Raw genomic sequence first — 22,836 nt, 5'->3', positions numbered from 1 at the left:
TCTTCGGCCGGCGGGTTTCGAACCCACGAATTCTCGGACATGGGCCCAGCGCCCTACCGACCAGGCTATCCCGGCCAGTTTGACAAACAGTACAGCAAAATATACAATGTGATAACGAAAAAAAGAAAAAGAACGAGACAATTTTTGGAATATTGGAAAGTGAGTTGTTTATACTGAGCCGTTAAGGGTGTTTCAATTTATTTTTGCTTGTTGATGTGTGTGGTTGATGTGTCAAATATATTTTTTTATAAAAACTATCTCTTCAGTATAGCTTCATTCGTTACAGTCCATTTATGTACTTTTATGTGTGCCTTATTCACTGTGTTTTTTGCTTTAGACAAACTTACGGTTATTTTACACCGTCGAATTCTTTTGAAAATTACACAAATTATGAACACCCTGCTAATAACATGTAGGGCGACCTTTAGCCCTCAAAACTGCTAGCACCCGCAGTGGCATTGATTCCACAAGGTGCTGATAGGTAGTCTGGTACCAAACGCTCACCAACTGATCCTGCAATTCCCTCACATTATGAGAGGGTAGCGTGGCAGCACGAATTTGGTTTTCCAAGTAGGACCACAAATGCTCTATTGGATTAAGGTCAGGTGAATTTGGGGGTCAAGACATGACTTGAAAGTCACCGGAATGTTCCTCGAACCAATTCATGACGATTCGACCCTTATGACATGGTGCATTATCCTGTTGGTAAACACCATCCCCCGCAGGAAAAACTGTTGCCATGAATAGGTGAACCTGGTCTGCAACTATGTTCAAGTAGCTTACAGACGTCAGGGATTGTTCTATGAGGATCATGGGTCCTAATGTGCCCCATGAAAACATTGTTCCTGGGCAGGAAATCATGAAAACCTGGGCGAGCCCATTGTTATAGATGGAGGGTGGTCATAATGTAATGGCTGTTCTGTGTATATACTCTTTTAACAGTTATTCATAGCTGTTAATTTAGGCTTTCCTCATTTAAAGGATGAGGCCTTTTTGCTGATCATGAAAACGATGATTATCATCATTTTTAATAAATCATGTCTGATAATTGAAAATTCATTCGCGAAACATTAGTAGTCGTTAACCCAAAATTGGGTCGGCTGTTCAACGACAGATAAAAATAAAATAAAATATCTGAAAAGATACTTTAAGAAAAGTTAAACAAATATTCAATATTTAAAATGTGTTCTGTTTATAAGTTCAGGCAATTATTTCCTTTTTTTTCCCAATTTTTTTCACTCAATAAATAAAGTATAAGGAAAAAGAAATACAAAGGATCGATTATTCAAAAGAAGAATCCTCCAAAGAATTGAAGATTCAAGAGAAGAAGGAAATCGATTATTCAAGAAACTGCAAAATTTTAACAGAAAATCAAACAGGATTTTTTCATTAAGTTCACCCACTTTTATTAATTGAGAATAGCCAGAGTTCGATATTGTTTTTTTTTATTTCTTCTTCATTTGAATATCAATTTGTGAGCCCAAATGTCATCACATTTGACAAGGATTCTAAAAATATATATTAAGGGTGATCTTTATGGAACACCCTGGTGGCACCCTCTTCCTAATTCAAAAAAACAATTTCATTTGAGGGTTTACTGTTGACAAAAATTTAGTAAAATTAATTGTCGTTATTTACTTTCTTCTCATTAATTTATTAAATACAGAAAATAACAAGATTTAGTGCCGACCGGCCTGTGTAGGGGGCAGGGAACTGTCCTTGCATCCGAAAGGTCCTGGGTTCAAATCCCGGGCAAGGCATGAATGTTTCTCTCTCTCTCTGTGTTCTATGTCCCTTCTCCTTTGTGTGTGAATGTGGCCTGCCCTATTAACGGGTTGTGTGAATGGCGTGGCCATAGATGGCGCCACTGAAAAACAGGACCAATCACACCCCCACTGCCTAAATAGGCATACGACCAGAAGAAAAAAAAACAAGATTTAGTGGTTAATAACAACTACTAATATATTACATTATTTATATAAGAACTAGAACTCTCATTATCAAAAACAGTTAAGTTAAATCATAATTTCTGATAGTTGTTTGGAAACATTAATTGAAGAATTTGTTTATATGATAAAAATATCAAATATTTAGTTAAATAAAAGGTAGAAGTGTTTCTGAAAATACTTATATAATTCCGAAACAATTTATTTATTAAACTTCTTGCAGAATTTCAAATATTTGAAACGAAAGAAGATTATTTATCATTCTTATCCGTTGACAAATGGATGAATAAAATTAAATAGGAAGACTTGCAAAGATTCTTATCTTAAGCAAAGTTATTCAGCATTTTTTTCAAGTTCATTTAAGCAATGTAATTTTTCTAATTCTGTATTATTCATCACTGACGTTATCCAATAAAAACTTTCTGTATTTTTTTAGGTACCTTGAATCCATTTTTAGCTTCACGGCATTCAAACTAGGTAATGACGTATCTTTATAATTAAAATTGAAAAACGACACAATTTCTGTGACATAACTCAGCAATTCTAAAGTACAAAAGTTAAAATTAGGTTCCTAAAAAAACTCAAATTTGAGATTTGTGTCGGTAAATCAAGATTTTGAAACTATTGAATAAATTTGAGTTTTGCAAGAATACTGCTTTGTCATCAATATGGACATCATTTTATAATTCAAGGCCATGAACAAGGCGTTTCCTTTTCCTAACGAACCATAATCTGGTCTACAATTGCTTCCAAAAACGATGCGCAGAAATTAAAATATATCCCTAAAGTAAGTATCCTTTAAATTTTTATTGCGAATTTATTCGAAAAGTATTTTAGTATAGATTATTATTATGGGCATTAGTTTTCTCATTGAGAAAAAAACTCTGATGAAATTACCGTACTGTATGCTGCTGAAATTTCGGGTTAAAAAAAAGAACCATAAATCTGGTTAATAAAACCACAATATTTAAGCCATTCATTTAAAAAAATTTCCCATCATATTCTGGTTTTCAAAATTACAGTTCTTACTTCCATGCATATAGTAAAAATCACGTAATAAAAAATTTAACTTAAACGCATTGCTGGTTTTTGTACCATACTCTAAGACAATGATTCTCAACCACTGTGCAGCGGCACTTTTGTGTGCTGATAAATTTTTAAAATGTGCCGCCAAATACAAGAAATGATACAGTAAAAATTATAATGCTTTTTTTTATTACGAGTAAAGTTTAAATTAAAGAAAAGTGTATATATATATACATTGTCTTGTCTCTGATCATCCTAAAATAAGTTAAAATAAGAAGGAAGTGTTTAAATTGTCTTTGACAATTTTAAAAAATGTTGAAATAAGTAGGAAATTTAATGATTATTAAAATTATTAATTAGCAAAGGAAACCAAACTAAATGTTAACTTTCAAACGGAAATTAAAGCTAATCATTAAAGTAAGCTATGCAATTAATATTTATAAAAGTAAATTAACAAAGGATAACTAACAAAAAATTAAGCTAACAATTAATAATCTGCAAAATAATTAGTTTACAAGAAATCACAAAAAAATATTATTTAATAGCTATAGAAAACAAGCTAACAATTAATAACTAGCAAAAAAATAAATAACCGTTACTAACTAATAAAAAATTAGTCGAAAGAAATACAGTTAATCCCTTAATAAATGTGCTTTTGTAGTACATATTATTTTATTTCGCATTCAAAATTAATATCACAAACTATTTAACGCAGTCTATTATAGGAAAGTAAACAACTTTTAAACTAATTTGTTTCATTGTGTGCCGTCAAATTTCGAAATCGTTCAAAGTATGCCGCCCCCCAAAAAAAGGTTGAGAATCACTGCTCTAAGGTATCATGACCAAATTATATCAAACATTATAAAACCATATATTATTGTTAATTTCACCATAATCATTGCCAAAGCTCTCCGGTTAGAATTACCGAACTCTTTGGTGTTCCCACAGAGTCATACATTTTAATATATTCTGCTTGTTTTAACCATACTTTTTTCTCAGTGTTACTATTGCTTCTATGTAGTAATATTGGTATTAATATACTTCTATGTTTCAAATTAATTAAGAGCGTTGCCCAAGTAATAGTGTAGTTTTTTCCTGCCGATTTAAGCAATAAAGTATGCGAACAACTTTTTTGTATATTTTAGCAAACTGATTGTTGCCAAAATATAACGCTTTTGTATTAGAAATGTCGGCTGCACCACAAGGTTCATTATTCGTTTATTTCATTCACTTTTTTGACGAGTACTAAACAAACCGTGGGAAATTGGAGCATTAACATGGACTACAATTTTATTTTAATAAGGCAAATTTGGAATAATTCTACGAATTTACTTTATAAAGTAAATTCTTAGAACGTCTTCGAATTAAATTTACTAAGTAACATACAATGCTTAGTTTTTAAAAAAAGCTTAATATTATTTAAATGAAATATTTTTGCACGGAGAAAAAATTTTAGTAAAATTACTGTACTATATGGTAAAGACATTTCTGTTAAAAAAAATTTAAAATACATAATTACCGTTAATAAAAACAAAATGTACAGTGTTTGACCCATTCATTTGGCAATTGTTCCATTCATATGGTAACGGTTTGCCGAAACTCAAGCTGCAGTTCTTATTACCACACATTTAGAAAAAGCTACTTTACTGGAAAATAAATTTATCCGAATAAATAGCTTTTATGCCACTCTCTAAGATATCATGATAAATTTACCAAACTTAACCACATTTACCAAATTTTATCACAGATCATGAAACAGTATTTGATAGTTAATTTTATCAAAATCATAACCAAAGGACTATATTCTGGTAGTTTTGACCATACTTTTTCTCTCAGTCTGCCTAAATAGTTCCAAATCTTTTCTAATAACTACCCATGGTGTATAAATATATGAATGCGTGATAAATAATAGTAATAGAGGTGTTTAAGAGTAGTAATCTAAAGAATTTGAGAAGCTGTTTGTTTTTTAAAATCATTTATTGAGTAATTATATTTCATTCTACATGGCTTCATTATTTATTATTTACAACATATGTATGGTTCATGCATGCATTTAAAACACTTTTTCAAACATTTTGTAGTTTGCAATTTAAGTATTTATGCCGTAGTTTATATTTGCGGTCACTTTTATTGTTGAACCTACTTTACTGAAATGTTTTATGAAGTGGTTATAAGTCTGCATCATTGGCTTTTCATATTGCCATGGAAAAAATTTTTTAAAAAAAGTCATTGAAATCTGGAAATTGTTACGTTTCTATACGTTACGCTTCTCTTTCAGCATTTATAAAGAACGCAACCTTCTTCTCGGTAAAATAAAAAATAATATATAATTTCAGTTTTTCCAGTAGTGCCTAATGTTCAAAGAATTAGTTTAAAAGTTTCAGTTAAAAAATTTTTTATTTATATTAAAGGTAAATTAACTGGACGAACTAGTCAATAACTTTGCCAACTATGTAAAATGTTGGTCAGAGTTTTTTGTCCAAATCCTTTATAATAGTACTTAATTCAAAATCTACTCCTTAAAAGAAGCTAAATTGTTTTTGAGGTTGTTTTGAGATTGAAAGATGTAAAAATATACACCTGAGGTAGAAAATGAGGATATGTTTCGCACCTAAAATAACTTCATCAATAACCCTCAACTTCAATCTCATTTGCACCTCACTAAATCAATCTCATATATAGTTCAGCAGTAGTTTTTGTTGATATCGGTGAAATTATTCACATCTCAAACATATTTATTTTCTTGGAATTTTGAAAAAATCAAATGTGCAGCTCAAAAACAATCTCTCTAAGTTGGTTGCTGTAAGGTTGATTTCTATCAACTTCAAAACATCCTCAAGTGGGAATAAAACAACTGCATACACCTTGAGAAGTTTGAATTCAACTTCCAATAAACCTCAAAACAACCGTGATCCCTCGAAACAACCTCAAATAAACCTCAAAACAACCGTGATCCCTCGAAACAACCTCAAATAAACCTTAATTTTTTGTAAAGGATTGATCATCACAGTACTGCTTTGTATCTAGAAGTTCAACCAATGAACAAATCATGTTTCTTTTATTTCTTGGCATTTGTATTGAGAGTACTATTCAATGTAAACAATATAATTTAAAAATAAAAAACCTGTTTAATATCTCTCAAATTTATCTTTATAAGAGGAAAATTTTTCTAATCAATATATTTAGGGAAATACAGCATATTTTTTTATTTTCAAAATATTTTCTCTGAGTGACAAACAGATAACTTAGCCACATATCACACCATAATTTTAATATTTATTAATATATTTCAACTATACTTCTAATCAACAGGAAAACATAGCTAACAATTTTTAAAGTGACCGTCATTACCCTAGAAGTATACCCAGATAGCAAAATAAGGTTTTTTTCCACTCAGCAAAAACCTTTTACTGTAAACTTAAAAAGATTTGTAAGGCAGTTTACGTGTAAACCTCTTCTAACCTTAAAACGGATCTGTAACAATCTGATCTATTCTACGCAAATTACCCTAATCCGAAACCTTAGAAAACAATCTTCAATATAAAAACCTCATATTGAGGTTATTCAGGGTTTTCAAGCGTGAAAAATCATTTAACCCTTTGCTTACGGTGTACCGTACTCTACCTAATCTAAATTATTAAATAAATACTATTCGAAAATACTATTTTTCTCCTTTAAAAAATAATAGTTTTATATTATGGAATCTGTATCCTTTAAAACTATATATTTGTGTTGTGAAACTAATGTGAAATTTCTATATAGATACCCAGATATCGAAATAAGGTTTTATTTTCGCTTAGCAAAAACCCTTCAATGTAAGATCGAAGAAAGGCTTTTATGCGGTTTACGTGTAAACCTTCTAATCTTAAAGCGAGATGCATTACAAACTGCTCTATTCTACGCGCATTACCCTAATCCAAAACTTTTGAAAACAACCTTCTATATAAAAGCCTTAAATCATGGTTGTCTTAGGGTTTTCAAGCGTGAAAAAATCCTTGAATAAAGCTAGTTTTAAGGTGAAAATAATCTTAAATTTAGGTAATAATAAGGTTTCTTCTCGCCAAGTCTCGTATGCTCAGCTAAAATCCATCTTGTCATGAAATTTTAATGGATAATGCAATTTGATCCTTTTGCTAGTGTGACGTCAGCTGAAAACGTCATTGTGTACCTAAGTGACAATGCTTTTTAAAAAAACTTTAAAAAAAACAATTTTTGATCCTTTTAGGATGAAAGGTTTACAACTGCAATATTTTTGCTTTCTTGAAAAAAGGTTTTTAGTGCAAACATTTTCGTGACAATAAAGAGAAAACTCAGACACAAGGTTGCCGTAAGGTTATATACTTTCTGGGATAGCTGTAAACATGTTATAAATTATTTTTATGAGTCGCTACTCACCGACTGATATTTAGTTTCGCTCCTTGCTCCAGATGATACAAAAAATTCTGAGGTTTAACTCAAATTTTTGTCTCCAGGAGGAATCTAACAACGGAAAAAACTTCGGATTCAACCGGGAGAATAATGCGGCCTTTCTCGTGGTGTAACTAAGTCTCAAAAACTATTTTTGGCCCATTTTGAGTGTCTTCAACTCTGACTGTTGGAGCAGAAACTGGTTTGAATGTCCAATTTTGATTTCCAGGGAACATTTGCAACCATAAAAGTATAACACCTTCCAAAATGAGTGTTCAATATACTAGTAATATGAATATTTGGTGTCAAAATTTCGTCCAAGTTATTTCTTTCTAAACAGTGGAGTAGAAGGGAAAGTTTACGATATTCTAGACGTTTCATAAGAAGATAAAATTATCACTGATTTAATTTAAAAAATAAAACACGCGATATTTTTGTGTGTTTTTTTATCAATAGAAAATTCCAGCTTCGATAGAGTAAGAGAAATCTAGCACAAAATTTTAGAATCTGCTTAGAATTTCATCAAAAAATGTCAAAAGAAGAATTATTTCACAACAAATTTGATACCTTTTTTTATCAAAATAAGTTGCCTAGATTATTTAACGTACAAAAATATTTTCAAATTCCTTATTAGAAATTAGATGAAAATTTATAATATATCTGGAAAAAAAATATTTAAAGTTTAATAAATATAATAAATGTATCAATTACTTGAAAATGTTATTTTGTAATTGTAATGAGCATTTAAAGGTGCAGGACACAAATTGGGGACTGCAGGACACTGGAAACTCTTCATGTTTGGAAGGAAATAAAGGAAATACTGCGATGTCAGCGTTGAGACTCGAAGCCCCGTTCAGTCGGTCATGAGACTGACAGATTATTTTCTTGCAGCTGGGTACTGACTATTGGCAGTACCCAGCTGCAAGAAAATAAGTAACTTTATTAAAAGAGCTTAGTTGGTGCGATATAATTCTGGATTCATTGTCAAGCACACCGTTCCATGCGTTTGACAATGATTCCGTGAATGCCCAGAGATACAAGCAGGAGGTTCTAGAGCCCTCTGTGCGTCTTTTCAGGGGCGCTGTTGGCCCTGAGTTCATTTTTATGGACGACAATGCGCGACCACATAGGGCTCTCATGGTTGATGAATATCTGGAAAGCGAGGATATTCAACGAAAGGATTGGCCAGCCAAATCCCCTGACCTGAATCCTATTAAACATGCTTGGGATGCTCTTGGGAGAGCTATTGCGATGCGCCAACCTCCCCCCAGAACCATTCTGGAGTTAAAAATTGCTCTGGTGGAAGAATGGGAGGGTCTTCCACAAGTCCTCCTTAACTCCCTTATTAAGAGCATGCATACTCGTTGTGCATGCTGTCTGTCTGTCAGGGGCAACCATACACCATACTAGAGGCAACACACACTGTACAAGCCTCACTTTTGTTGTCATATTTTATCCTTAAGTTCAGACTACATTGGATTTATTGGCAATAGGTCTTGCCAGTGAATGGCACTTCCATTTTTTTTGCATACTTTATTATCATGGAATAAGCTATATCCATACCAAATTTCATTTATTTATATTCGGTATTTTTTGAGATATTTGGGAAAATGCCTTCCATCTCTTAATTTCGTCGACCAGTGTAGCTAACTGTTCAAATACCATCTTATTTATGAGTATTTGACTATTTTGTTTGAATAGCCTAAAATTAATTAAACAAACTTTTATTTAACCGTTTTTTAGCGAAATTTCAAACAGTGTACATTATAATAATAAAATTAACTTAAATTCAAATGGTAACATTCAAACAATTAATTTGTAAATAGTTAAGAGCACGATATTGCATTTCAACTATCTCAAGTAATTAAATTGTTTTCAGATGAAGATGCTAATGATTTCCTTTTCAATAATCGCCTCAGGAATAATTCTCAGCTGTATTAATGCTAGTCCTGCATTGAAAAGAAGCAACCGAGTTTCAAGGGAAACACTTCCTCTTTTCAAACTGCTCAAAATTTCAACAGATTTTTATAATACAGCTGGACATATGTACAAAACTGCAAAGGATGGACTTCAAATACCAATCAATATCGCTAATACAGCAATGACCATAGCGCTGGCTCCATTTCGCACCGCTAATAGTCTTGTAAATATGGTTGCTTAAGATATCCGAAAAACTCAAAATTTTTCTAATCAGTAACCAAGTAAAATAATGTAATACGTTGACAAATATTTCCCTACAAAGCTTCAAGAAGTGTTCTAAATTGACTTCTCACCAAACTTCGATTGTTATTGAAACTTGTATTAATGAACAGAAATGAAATAAACAAAAGTAGATTAAATGTAATAAATAAAAATTGATATGAACTCGAAAAAAAATATTTATTTTACAACCACACATGACAATATATGAATATTTCCTATACATGAATATAAAACTTTTGATGCTGTTTCGTTTTAGAATTATGTTTTCATGATAATAATTTTAATGAAAAAAGTCAAAAGACGCTTCTCACCAAATATTGCAGTCTGTTATTACATTACATTATTGTCTAAATATTGCATGTCATTATTTTATGTTCCTTCCTGAATATTGTCTTAGGCCTAACAGTCTCTTAAGCCTAAGATTTGATTACTTATAAATTATACCTGAAATCTATAAACTATTTGTAATTAGTAAAAGTTGATGAAAATCTAAAGAATTTTATTTAACTTAAGTGTATGCATCTTATGCTTTTAATAAATTCTCTGAGTTATTCGTTGTTGTCTATTCTATGAACAATGTTTTTTTTTAATTACACCCAATATCGTTTGATAAAATCTAATACGCAAACATAATGTATTTAAAAATGTAATTCTGTTTCAATATATAGAAGAAACTCTTTTCTTGTTCTTTATTTATTATTAGCATCTTACATGGATTTGAAAGTTTTTAGTTAAACTTCATAAGAACCAACAAATATAATTTCATGTAAAGATATCTAGTAATAAATAAGGGGTGTAGTTTCAGTTTCCTGTATGAAGAAATTTTAAAGCATATGTAAGATATTAGTAAAAACGAAAAACTATCATCTTAGATCTCTTTCAAAAATACTTTATAAGCTGTACAAAAAACTCAAATTACATCCATTATTTATTGTTTCAAATATTTTGCATACTTAATAACTTGCAATATTTTAGGTCAACTGCTAATCTTTAAAAGGAATAACTTGAATACTTGTAAAAACTAATGGTTTAATTTATTATAATTTTATATTATGTTACCTATATAACTTGTTTAGAGTTACAACCAAATAAAAAAATATTTATGTTCACAAAAATTTTGGATTTTAATTTTTATCTTGAACCATTTTTATTAATTAGTTTATAATTGTATGCATAAAACAATTATGACTCATTTAATGATGTAATTAATAACAATGTTATAATTTAAAAAGGAGAAAAAATAAACTTATTTGTAAGTAACTAGATTCTTTATTTTTTCGTATGAATATTAGCGATTTTAAGTGCGATTATATTTGCGAAAATTTATTTATTTTTGTAAAAAAAAACTTTGGAGACATGTAGATCTCTCAAATATTTTATAAATTATTCTTAAAAAAATTTTTTTGACAGATTCAATGTGCATGAAAAAATCCAAATCAGGTGATGAAAAAAATCAATTTAAGTGAAAAAATAATTATCATACAATGATAAAAATCTGTATTAAATTTTATATTTATTCGTGTAAAAAATTCTAACAAAAATTACATAGCGTGATGTCATGTGAAAATATAGAGTCAATAGAAGTTAATTGGTTGAAATTTAAAATGAAAAGCGTTATCTATGCAATATTTCATCAAAATCTACAAATAAAACAATGTCGTAATTTCTTGGCTGAATGTTCTGAAAAGTATACTGCCATTACAGCATTTTGTTTCAAATTTAATATTGTTATTCAGTATTCAAAATTTTTATGGGTAAACTTGAGTTTAATGGTAAAATAGATTTGATAACTTTTCACTTCGGTTAATTAATAAGCTTTGACAGACGGTCAAGATATCGCACAGCAGTTTTTGAACAATAGTTTTTTGTTGTTTCTGTTAATAGTAAGCCATGGTCAACGGTTTACTGAAATAAAAACTAAATAAAATTGCTAGCAAGGATTTTCGTATAAATATTTTTATTATTCATTTGTTAATTTTTTGCGTAAATTAGTTTTTAGAAAGTGAAATACCGACTAAATTTGTTTTCAGATGAATTTCAAATAAGTGCTGGTTTCAATCCTCATTGGTGGTTTGCTATTTTGCTGAATTTTGTGAAAAACACTTTCTTTATTTCAACTTTTTTTGGGGCAAAGTCAGGTTTTTTACATGATACAATACAAACTCAACATTAATAGTTCTCTATTTTATTAACAAAAAATATTGTATATATTCTTCGCTTTCATTTGTTTATTTTGTGTGTGCAAAGTAATGTTTTTCACATGATACAATACAAACTCATCATTGATATCTAGCTGGTAAGACAGAAACATTTCGTATTTTTTTTATATTTATATATTCATTATTATTTTTTGTGCAAAAGTCATGTTTTTCATTTCATGCAATACAAACTCAACATTGATAGTTTGCTATTTTACTAACAGAAAATATTACATAAATACTTTTTACATTGTATAAATACTTTTTATATTGTATAAATACTTTTTTTCTGTTTCATTTGTTCATTTTTCATGTGCAAGAAAAAGTAATATTTTTCACATGACTTAATACAAACTCATCATTGTTGGTTTGTTTTCTTTTCTGTCAAAAAATGTTGTATAAATAATTTTTTCGATTTCATATTATTTTTTATTTTTTTAAACAAAGTGATGTTTTTCACATGATAGAATACAAACTTGGTTTGCTAATAAGATGACAAAAAATTTGATATTTCAATTTTTTTTCTTATTTATTTTTTGCAAAGTATTTTTTTATATGATGTAATACAAACAACTCATCATTTACGGTTTGCTATTTTGCTGACGAAACATTTTGTGTAAATATACATTTTTAATTTACTTTTTCTGTTCAAAGTAATGTTTTTCAAATAATACAAAAAAACAATACAAACAACTCATTGATGATTTGCTACTCTGTTGACAAAAATTTTAATATTTTTTTTTTCTATTTCATTTATTTATTTTTTGTGTGCAAAGAAATATTTCTCACATGATGCAATACAAACTCAACTTGTTTTCAGATGAACTTGAAATTATTGTTTGCTTTGATCATCATTGATGGTTTGCTATTTAATTGTGTCCTTGCTCTTCCCACTCTGAAGCGAAGCAACCGAGCGGCGACTCTGTCACTTTCTAAAACACTCACACTTGTCAAAGATTTTTATCAAACGGCTAAAGATTTCAATAAAGCTCTGAGAGATGGAATGCAGCTCATGGGAAACATCAGGAATACATTAACAGCCATCACATCAGCTCCTTATCGCGTCACTCAAAATCTATTAGATAGGATTCAGGAAACTGTTAATTTCGGGCTCAGTTTGCCTGGTGAAATCGGAAATTTTATTGCAAATGAACTGGCAAATACTGTAATGCTACCCTATACTACTACTAGGTATTTGCTGAGCTGGATTGGACTCTAATCTGGAATATAGGAACAGGTTTTGATTTAACTCTGTTTCTTTTACACCAAAAACAAAAGAAACTCAATAAATAAAACTACAGATAAAATTGATTTTCAAATGGATGTTCTACTGTGCAAATAATTACATTTTTGATGACAATACGGACAGCAAAAACTTCCTCGAATCGAATTATTGCAATTGAATTATTCTTATTTGGAGAAAAAAGATGCAAACAATGTTTCAAGAACCAAGTTTGTTACCCTATACAATTATAAAATATTTTTTGACTGGATTGGATTTTTATTTAGAAAATAAGAAAATTAATTGACTTTACTTTCTCAAAAATAAAACATGAAGAGCTCAGTACGTGCAGTTTTAATACAATTGTTTATTGCATATTTAGTAGTACAAATAATATTGCGTTGGATGCCTTAAATGTTGAGTTTCTTACGACGGATATCTTAAAAGTAATTCTCACAACAAGAGAGGATTACTTGTAAATTATTTATTCTATTGTGCCATAGTACAATCCATATGAAAAAAAGTAAAGCTGAGGAAGCTTGCGCGCAATTGTGCAAACTAATAAAAGAAATAATATTTAGCTAAATTAACTATTAATAATGTTGACTGCATTTGTTTTTAGTCATTTTCCTCATTATTTTGCTGTTATGCTTTAATTTTAAACATTATCTGTAATAAAACCAAGAAAGCTCTGTCTCACATTCTAACAGGGGGGGGGGAGTTGAAGAGATTGCACTTAGGGGTAGGATAGATCATTCTTATCAATAATAGCTACAATTAAAACGTTAAAAATATTAATTGCACTTAAATAAAATTGTTATAAGGATTATGTAAATAAATATCATTCCATTAAAAGTCAATATTTCAACTTTATTATAGAACCAGAAAAAAGAAAATAATTAATTATTTTAAAAAAAAATTAGGATCAGAAAAATATTAACTCTTTCTTAAGAGGATTGGCGACCTTTGGAAAGCCGACATATTTTGTCCGGATTCTTTTTCTTTTTTTTGTGAACCGAGAAAATAAAATTCAGGTACAATTACCGCACTGTATAGCAAAGACATTTCTGCTTAAAAAATATGTATATCTAGTAAATTAAAAAAAAAATTTATAGTATTTAAACTGTTCATTTAGTAGTTTCTCTAGAACGGTTCACCAAATTTTATAGCTCATTAGAAAACCATATTTTGTAAGTAATTTTACCAAAATCATTATCAAAGCGCTTCAGTAAAAATTGCCGAGCTTTTTTGGTGTAACCATAGAGCCCGAAACATGGTAAATTGTATCATAACATGGTAAATTGTGGTAAATTGTATCAAACATGGTAAATTGAATCATATTCTGGTTGTTTTGACCGTGGTTTTTTTCTCAGCTTGCGTAATCTTTCCCAGAGGAGGAAATATTCCACATATGTCCTAGCATATGAGCAATGCTCGCCATTTCTCTTAAGTAGCAAACGCGCAAACTCTTCAGCTTGGATAGGAGAGATGGTTCTGCCTTTTATTTAAATAACTCCAATTCTTGAAACTATGTACCAATATGCATCTGTGTACTCACTTTTAATCATGGTCCACAGCTTGCGAGAAATAGTTTAATTGTCACATCTCTTACACATCTAGCATTCCCTATAAAATAAGAGGAAAAGCAATGAAAATCCAGACTTGCTTTGGTAAAACAATATAAAATAGCTTTCTCTTATATTGTACGCTCGAAGTAATCAACTTACTCATCCAAATATAGACTGCAATACTGCTCCTGTGCAAATACACTATTAGAATTTTCATTCTGAAATTATGGTAAAATAACCAGTTGCAATCTGTCCATCTAATTAACCGTAAAGTTTACGGAAAAGAACTTTTTTGACATTTACGGATTTAGACAACTAGTGTGGTTAAAAAATTATGATTACAAAGCTATACGGTGTTTCAACCATTTTCAACTAACATGGATTCAAAACAGTAACAAAGACATTTAACTGGACATAAGAGCTGGGTTATGGGCATTGGAGAGTGAAGGACACGAATTGGGGAGTGCAGTACACTGGAAGCTCTTCATGTGTTGAAGAGAACAGACAATATATTGTAGTGTGAACACTGGAACTCGAACTCCTGTTCTGTCAGTCAATAGACTGAGAGATTAGCCTTATTGGCTATGATATCTATGTAGTTACAAGAAACTAAGTGGCTTCATTAGGTGAGCTCAGTTGGTGTGATAAAATTCTAGTTGCTTAACTGTATTAGGTAAAAACATTTAATAAACGTTTTTTTTTCTCAGTAAACAGTTTGAATACTGTTCGCATGCGACTTGAATACTTATTGATGGTTAGTTGACTGTTTTGTTTGATTAGGGTAAAATAACAATTAAATGAATTGTTATCAAACCATTTACCGAGAAATTCCTAACAGTGTACCCGGAATCGCAGCGAATGTGTTGTACTCATTCCCCCTCTCCTACTCGGGAGCAATCTCTCCTAGCTTTTCCTTATATAAAGTAAATGAGACGACAATAAAGTTTTATATTTCTATCAAAATATGCTTTCAAAAGGCGTAAAAGAATGTAAATATATTTACTATGCTATTTGTGTTCCAAAAATTTTGCAATGAATTTTGATAATTGAGCAACTAAATACTGGCAAATAAACTAGTAAAGACTATAATAGTTGTTGTTGGTTTGTTTATTTATTTATTCCATTATTTATTTGCAGTTTATAATTTGAAGTGGTTCAAATAAGGCTAGATTTCAATTCCCATTTTTGAAATTACAAAAATGTTTTATAACTGATAAAATAAAAAAGTTTCAAAATAATTGATCTTAGCCAAATATTTGCCCTTTAAAAAAATTTGTTTTTTTATCCTACTAAAAACCCTGAAGAACAAAATTCAATTTCATCTGACCGCAGAACAATTTGATGAAGATCAAATTAAAAATGATAGACTAGTAAAGTTAATAAGTTTCTCACTAACATGTTTTTTTTCATTAAAAAACCCCAATTAAATACAAAGCAGTAAATGAAGACAAAAAACAAACAGACACAGAAGAAATGAAATGAACGAAACAATTTTGGATTTCTAGTCCCATGTCTGTGACTTCAAAATTAAATTTAACTATTGTGATAAAAAAAAAGAAAATTTGAAAAAAAATACCTTCTAAGGTAAAAAAGTAGCCTTTATATAGGTAAAAAAGTAACTTTTTAGGTTACTGCTTAACCAAATTTATTAATACTTTCTCAATCAATGATCAAGGATTAATCCAATTTGCAATTCTATATAAAATTTTACTTAGTTCTAATAGCATAAAACAATCTGCGTCGAACATTTCGAATGAATATAAAAATAATCTGAAATTGCATCTTCGAAATCAAGTTTAAATACGCCAAAGATTATATACAGATTTGACTAGAAAATATTCCTTTATTGTATTTAAAGATATTTTCATCGTCATTTGATCAGAGTACTTACACGTTTCATCTATATTCTCTACTTCATTTTTATGAAGTTTAATATTGATTTTATGCACAAATTTCCTTGTAGCTTGTCATAAATCATCGCAAAAATTATTAAAGCAAAAATGGAAACTACTTCATTATGGATGCTACATAGCACATATTTTATCGAGATTTATGCATAAATATGTACTGTGTCAACAAAGATTTCAAGCAATTTTTAAATAAGATTTAAAATCTAGATATTTTACTTTGAAGCTTTGCATTGAAAAGCAATTTGCACAATGAACAGTGAAATAAGAGGAATTTTAATTGCGTAGTTGATTGTAGCAAGCATTTTTTATTTAAATTTAGATATGACTAATTGCATTTCTGAAAAGTTATGCAGTTGATCATCAGGTTATATAATTCCGAATTTTGTTTTGAACATTTGATATCATATGAATTCATAATATTAAAAATTTAGCTGATATTTAAGAAACTTTAATTTTCGAGACTATCAGAATATGGTAAGATTTATCTTGTTTTTGGCTCTATGGGAACACCAAAGGGGACAAACAATTTTACAAAAATGCTTTTGTAATGGCCTATGTAAAATTAACAATAAAATATGGTTTTACTGTAATGCTGTTTGACAGTAGCTAAGGTAAAATTGGGTAATTTTGTCATTATACCCTACAGTATAGCATAAAAATTTATTCTGCATTTACTTTTCAGTTTTGTATTTTTCATTAAATGTATGGTAATACGAACTATAATTTGGAAAATTTAGAATTTCTGGTAAACCGTTACAATCCGAACGGAAAAATTACCGTATGAATGGTTTAAGCACCGTATATTTTGGTTTCATTACTAGAACTTTGTTTACTTACTTACTTTATTACTATGGTTTTTACCATAAATGTCATTACCATACACGTAGGGTAATTTTACCAGAATTTTATTTCTCCGTGTATAATTTAGCTAATATTTATATGATACGTATTTATAATATTATAATAATTCAGCTGGTGTTTATATGCCATATATTTACGATAGTAAAATGTTTAATTTATAGCCTATTATCAATTGGAAAATTTCATATAACTTCTGGCAATATAAATACCAGCTTATTTCTTTAATTGTATTGAAACTCTCGCAAATTAAACGCATTTGATCAATTTAGGAATATTCGATAAACTTAAAACGTCTTATTTTTGAGAATTCATATGGAGATATAAATCTAGACAATAAGAGGATAACTATTATGGTTACGAGGGATGATGTAAGTCACATAATTTATTAATAAGTAGAGTAGTTAATAAGTTTCGCATGAAAAAATATACTTAACACAATATGGAACTTCTTGAGTAAATAATTTTGTTCAAGGATTTTTTAAGTGACATTTAAATAAATATCGAGACTAAGTATAACAGCAGTAGGCAGCTGTTTACAAAATACATTCACCCATTACATTTTTAAGGGATTTCTTTGCAGCTTTTTTGCCTTCACTTAAAATATCGTCAATTCGAAGAAAAACTTTATTTTTATTTCTCAAGTTTAGTAACTTTAATTTTAGTTTAGTTTCTCTTGTTCTTGATGCAAATATTTATTTTCTTTTATTATTTTTTAAATTTTGTTGCCATTTTTTAACTTTGGTCATTATTTTTTAACTTTATTTATTATATTTTGTTGTCATTTTTTTATAAATGTATTTTGTTATTATTTTTGTTATTACTTTTTTATTATTTTTTGTTATTATTTCTTTTCCAAATGTGGCTACATTTTTTGCGTATACGCTGAGGGAAAAAACATGATCATCAAACAACCAGAATGTTATAAAACGTAAAGCTTTGCTGAACACGCTAAACATATGCTTACCACGTATAAACAAACATTTTTAACAGAAATGTCATTACTATGCAGTAGGAAAATTATACCAGAATGTTACAATTATCAAATCATTAAAATCAGAATGTTATTAGGAGCTCAAACAATGTAGTGTTGGAGTAAATTTTTGAATGTTAAAATTTTAAAGCTACAAGCTTTTTTAACATTTTGATCCTTTTTCAAAATTATCTAGGGAGTCTTGGTTGAATATGGAAAAAATTAACTGTACAGTCATGAACACTGTTCGGAATTAATTCACTACAAGTAATGAAATTACTGTAGTCATTAGTTTGTAGTGTAATGCGCTTCCTTTTGAAAACAGTAATGTAGTAAATAGCGTAACGCAAAAAGCTACTAGATGTAGCAATTTCTTGCAACTACGTTCAACATTGGCTTAGTAAGGAAACAAGTTTCAAACACAAGTCATTTTTTCGAATCAAATTGGTGCAAATCTTACAGAAATCCATCAACGAACGTAATGAGAAAGTCTTTGATATTTTTTTTTCAATTAAATTGACCTAATCAATTTAACAAACCAGCAGTCTTCTTCGCTTAGCAAAATTGGTTTTTGCATGTTAATGTATAGAGGAATAGCGTATAGGCGGGAAACATGCTCCCAATTTTGCCCTTTTTTGCTAAACCGCCAGTGAGTTAAATTTGACATTTAATGCTATGAAAGTCTTAATAAATGTAAGGATGAAAGAAATCATTAATAAAAAATAAACCAGCTAATTTATTTTTCTAAACCATTTTCACGAATTTTAAATATTTTTCAATATGCAAATTTCCTTTATGCATTCTTTCAATATGCATTTTTCTTTTAATTGTGTACATGAGTGTAAATTGAATCCCCCCACCTAAAAATAGTTAAGTAGAAAATTGATTGTACATTTTTTTTTAAATAATTGTACTACTTTTGCATAGCTAACTACATTTGTAATACAATACTTGTATTTAACTACAAAAAATTTTAGTTTTTCAGACTACAGGTCATAAATAACTATTACAAACTCACAACCGATAAGAATAGCATATTATTTGCTCAAAAACGTTACTTTATGCGAAAGCAATGCCTTCGAAGTATGGGTTTCATATAGCAGAAAACTGACAGAACGGACAGAAAAGAATTGCAAATGACCATATTATATACAGATGAGCACAACCTCTTATCAAACCTAATTTCATTTGTTTTAATGTCATTTTGTACTTTTTATTTTACTAAGCTTTGCAAATATTCTTATGGTAAAACGTTTGTTACTTCTTTTTTATTACAGATGGATACGAAACAAAAACTAATTGCGATTTTGGTGTTTGGAATCCTCCTAAGTTTCGCCACTGCTAATCCTATTGTGGAAAGAAGCAACCGAATAACAAGAGAAGTTAAGTTCTCCTTTTCCAAAATCATGAAGGTCATGTCAGATTTTTATAAGATTTCCCGGGATTTTCAGAAAACAGTCAGAGATGGAGCTCAAATACCAAAAGACATGAAAGATACGACGACGACAATAGTGATGGCTCCTTACCGTACCACTACTAGTATGCTACATTGGTTTGGTAGCTTGTTTTGAATAAAAAGAAATAAATTACACATTATGTTTACTGTTTCATTTAAGTACTTCGAAACTGTATTATTATGCGAACTTAAAAATTTCGTAATCCGAACTAATCAGTTATTAATTCATTTCATTCATTAATGACTGATTAGTTCGGATTACAAAATTTCAGGATTGAAGAAACTGATTATTTTGGATTATTAATAAATTTCATTAATTAATTTCATTAAATAATTTCATTAATTAATTTCATTAATTAATTTCATAAGTGACTGATTAGTTTGGACTATTAATTAATTTCATTAATTAATTTCATAAGTGACTGATTAGTTTGGATTATTAATTAATTTCATTAATTACGTATTTTCTTAATTAAACAGTAACGATTTCCAAATAATACCACAACAACAATGGCTGTCAGTTTCAACACACTTAATTCTGTTTTGAAAAGACGCAGTCAAGTCACAAGAAAAGTTTATTCCTCTTTTTCCAGTAATGTCAGATTTTTAGAAGACGCCCCTAAGATCTTTAAAAAAAATGTGAAAAAATTAATAGACATGAGAGATATGGCAGTAAAAATAATGCTGAATCCTTATTGCACATAATATGCTTCAATTGGTTTTGAAGATAATAAATACATAATGTTTATTTTTTTCCATTAAAACTTAAAATTACGTTATTTTGCACAAATACGAGAAACAGATATTTTAATCGTCAGCTGTTAATCAAATAGATATCCTTTCTTAACTGCACTGTAACAATTTCTTAAAAAATAACTGAATAAAGTAAAGGAAACTCCCAAACTAATTTTGAAGCTAATAATACTATCGACTTGGTTTTAATCTCATTCGGCTTAAAACAATGCATAGGATTCAATTTTTATGTGTCTTTTCAATCACTTTTGTCAAATATTTTATTAAAATCCATTATAACCGTATCAATTAAAAACGGTAAACATAATTTGATACACATAGCAAAAAAGCCCAAACAGTTCCATCTAATATATGATATCTAATAAACTCAACTTTTAAATATATATATATANATTCTTGCGTTTTGACATCCTAAAGATCCAAATACAGTAAATATATATATATATATATATATATAGAGTGAGAGAGAGAGAAATAGATAGATATCATACTATATGGTATGGTAATTAAATTTCTTACATTTCTTGTAAAAAGAAATCTAATTCTGGTAATTAAACCCAAAATATGCGGTATTTAAACCATTCAGTTGATAATGCTGCTAGTTCTCAGCTGGTAGTTCTGGTTTTGAAAATTATAGTTCTCATTACTACAGAGTAGTAAAAGATACTAAACTAAAAAGTAAATTTAAGAGAAAACAGTTTTTATTCAGCATTCTAAAATATCATGATAAAATTAAGCAATTTTGCCACATTTACTTAATTTTCTCACAGATTATAAAACCATATTTTATTGTTAATTTTACCAAATTATTACCAAAGCACTACAGTATATTTACTGTAGTGCTTTACCGATCTTTTTGGTGTTCTCTTATAGAACCAAAAGCACGATAAATTTTTCTATTTTCTAGTAGTTTGGGCCACAATTTTTTTCTCAGTATAACATTATTGAATAACTATTTTTTTTTCAAAGTTACACATTTCAATGTTACCCATGTATACAATGTTCAGTTACACATTCAAATGAGTTTAGAGTTTAGAACGTTTTATAAAATGTATGATTAAAGCAAAAAAATCATAAACAAAATGTTTTAAATACGCAATACACAAACTCTGAAGAATAAAATTCTCCGATTTATTTTTTTCCTGTCCCCATCATTTCAACAGCAAACTCAGTGAACATTATTTCTTTGATAGTGAAGCTTATTTTGCCTTAAAAAAATAAAGAGTTCTTCAGTTCTTTGAAGAGTGAGCGACAAACATTTAAGGTAAAGTTTTCTTTTTGTTCGGTTATAAAAAAATTAAGTTTTTTGTCCCACTTTAATCTTATTCTCCATCTAAATGAAATTTTAAAAAAAGTGTTAGATTTCAGATATGCTCCAGGAGAACTTTATGATTGGATATTGCTTAAATTAATGTTGGCTGTCATTTATATAACCAGCTTCATTTACAAAGAATGACGTGCATTTAAACTTTCTTTTATAGAACTAGAATAAGTCAATTTTATTTTACAAGCTTAAATCAAATAGAAAACATCAATCAATTAATTTTATAATATTACAATTGATTTTTAGAACATTACAGTTACGCTAACATTACTCATTTTCACATCCCTTTGCTTTTCTGCAAATCATAGAATATAATCGTATTTTCCATTTATACACTTAAAAAATCGTCTACGTTGCATTAGTTACGATGAAACAGATAGATAAATTTATCATTATAACCACGTCATGTTTTTTTTTCTTTAAAAAATTCCTCAAAAACTTTTCTTAAATATTTTCCTGATTAAAAATAGAATATTACGCTAATAATACTTTCAGTACATTTTATTATAAAATGAACTAAAAACAAAAAAATTAAAAAATTTCATTTCACAACTTTAAATAACTGAAATATGCGTTAAAATCTTCATAACACTATAACTCAGAGGGAAAAAATGGACTTCATGAAAAAGATGGTTAATGATTGTTCGGTACTTTTCATGCTGGTAAAAGTTTTTTATTAATTTTTGTTGCATCAATTAATCCAAAAAAGGGATCTGCAAAACATCTGTGAACAGCTAATTAATATATCATTAGCAATAGCTGAATATTTTTAATAACTAATAAGATTTTTTTTACACCCGTCGTTGAACAGCAGACCCAATTTTGGGTTTAGGACAACTAATGTTCAACTCCGTAGCCATATAATTTTGAACCAACCCAGAAGACGAAGAAACTCCTGGATCAGTACCCAAGAGGTATTGATTTATTATACGAACATGGAGGACTTTGCGACTAGACAGATTTAACATGCATCATTCACCATTTAGTACACGG

At 29.1% G+C, this 22,836-nt stretch overlaps 1 long non-coding RNA gene across 2 annotated transcripts; it reads left to right on the top strand.

Annotated features, from left to right (window-relative positions):
* Positions 1 to 2,341: 2,341 nt before the first annotated feature.
* Positions 2,342 to 19,901, top strand: LOC122270170 (uncharacterized). 2 transcript variants are annotated; one of them, XR_011637530.1, is made up of 2 exons: positions 2,342 to 2,733; positions 12,600 to 13,272. It is a non-coding gene; the product is annotated as an uncharacterized lncRNA (long non-coding RNA). The 2 variants fall into 2 exon arrangements; XR_011637529.1 differs by lacking the exon at positions 12,600 to 13,272 and adding an exon at positions 19,588 to 19,901 and having other exon boundaries at positions 2,430 to 2,733.
* The last annotated feature ends 2,935 nt before the right edge of the window (positions 19,902 to 22,836 follow it).

Source organism: Parasteatoda tepidariorum, chromosome 8 (assembly GCF_043381705.1).
Source record: "Parasteatoda tepidariorum isolate YZ-2023 chromosome 8, CAS_Ptep_4.0, whole genome shotgun sequence".
Classification (NCBI taxonomy): domain Eukaryota; kingdom Metazoa; phylum Arthropoda; class Arachnida; order Araneae; family Theridiidae; genus Parasteatoda; species Parasteatoda tepidariorum.
The sequence above is the reverse complement of the archived record's forward strand: the minus strand, read 5'-3'. Positions and strand labels throughout refer to the sequence as shown.